Here is a 1,325-nt window from a genome sequence, read left to right as displayed (position 1 = left end):
TGTAAGGGTTAAAAGCTGATAACTCACTTGAATATCATTGGTTCCTGTGTTGGAATAGTTATTATATTGTCTCTTTGTATTGGCTATCTAAATGTCCAATCACCACTCTCCCCACCAGCCCATATAAGCTGGGGGACATTTGAATAAACTCTCTTTTCCTGCTGGCCTCCCTGCGTGCAGCGTGTTCTCTCTCTCCGGGCAGAGGCCCCTCCGCTGCCTGTCCTGGCCACGAGGGCAGGCAGCGGGGGCGGGGGAAGAGGTAATCTCAACCCTAGGAACCTTCACACAGCGCCGGGAGAGACCCCCCAGGAGCCACTCAACCCCAACAATTGGTGGAGAAATGCGGGCAAGAATTCCGCCCACGAAATCGGTAAACAATTTTAAAATATACTTTTGAATATAAACAGTGGGAACGATAACAGCTCGCTCCCCCTCCCCCATTGACTAATCCTGTCTCTGCATTGCCGAGGAGGAGAGACGTTTTGATCTACGGTGCCGGCTCTGCTGAGCGCCCGGCAATTAAACTGTGCCACGCCGACTCTGTAGCCCAGGGGGGCGGAGGGCCGAGGGACTTGCAGGCAAGCCGTGTGGTCTCGGCTCGGCGGCGGTGGCTGCGGAGAGCCGCGGGGCTGCTGAGTGCAGCGTCGTGCGGACTTTGAAAAACAACACGGACTGCACGCGAAACACGCGTCCCCAGCACGGAAAAGCAGCATTTTCAAACTGCCCGCCACGTCTCTGCCGCCGCTGGATGGAGAAAGCCGAGCGAATACCGCGGAAACAGCGTCAGCCGCAGCCACTGGAAGGCCCCTGCCCCGACGCAGGGACTTTTCTTCGCCCCTGCTGCAGGAAGAGGAGACGGAGGCTGCCGCTCCCGGAATGTGAGCTGGACTCTGCTGCTCCGTGCCCAGTTAGAGCTGCGCCGCCGCCCGGGTCGCTCGACTCCGCTCTGGACACCGGGGGAGCGCCGAGAGACTGCCCACCTCCAGCCACGCGGTCGATCCAGCCACGCTGCCTGCGCACCCCCCACCTCTGTTCCTTCAACTTTTTTTTTCTTTCTTTACAGTCTAGCTTCAAAGTACCCAAACCGGTTCTTCTCCTTTACTGTTCTTATGCTAATTTCCAGGTTGCTTCACTTTTCTAGCTTCAAAGTACCCAAACCGGTTCTTCTCCTTTACGGTTCATATGCTAATTTCCAGATTGCTTCACTTTTACAGATTTTTCCCGTCATCATCAAAACAAAGGAAACCCAATAACAACCTCCCCCAACTTAATGCATCTTTGTTCCTTATTATTAATTTAGAAATCTCCACGCACAGAATGCACTC

The sequence above is a fragment of the Empidonax traillii genome, unplaced genomic scaffold, assembly GCF_003031625.1.
Source record: "Empidonax traillii isolate 1590-97213 ecotype Southwest subspecies unplaced genomic scaffold, ASM303162v1 scaffold190:size869923, whole genome shotgun sequence".
NCBI lineage: Eukaryota > Metazoa > Chordata > Aves > Passeriformes > Tyrannidae > Empidonax > Empidonax traillii.
Note: the sequence above shows the minus strand (reverse complement) of the source record.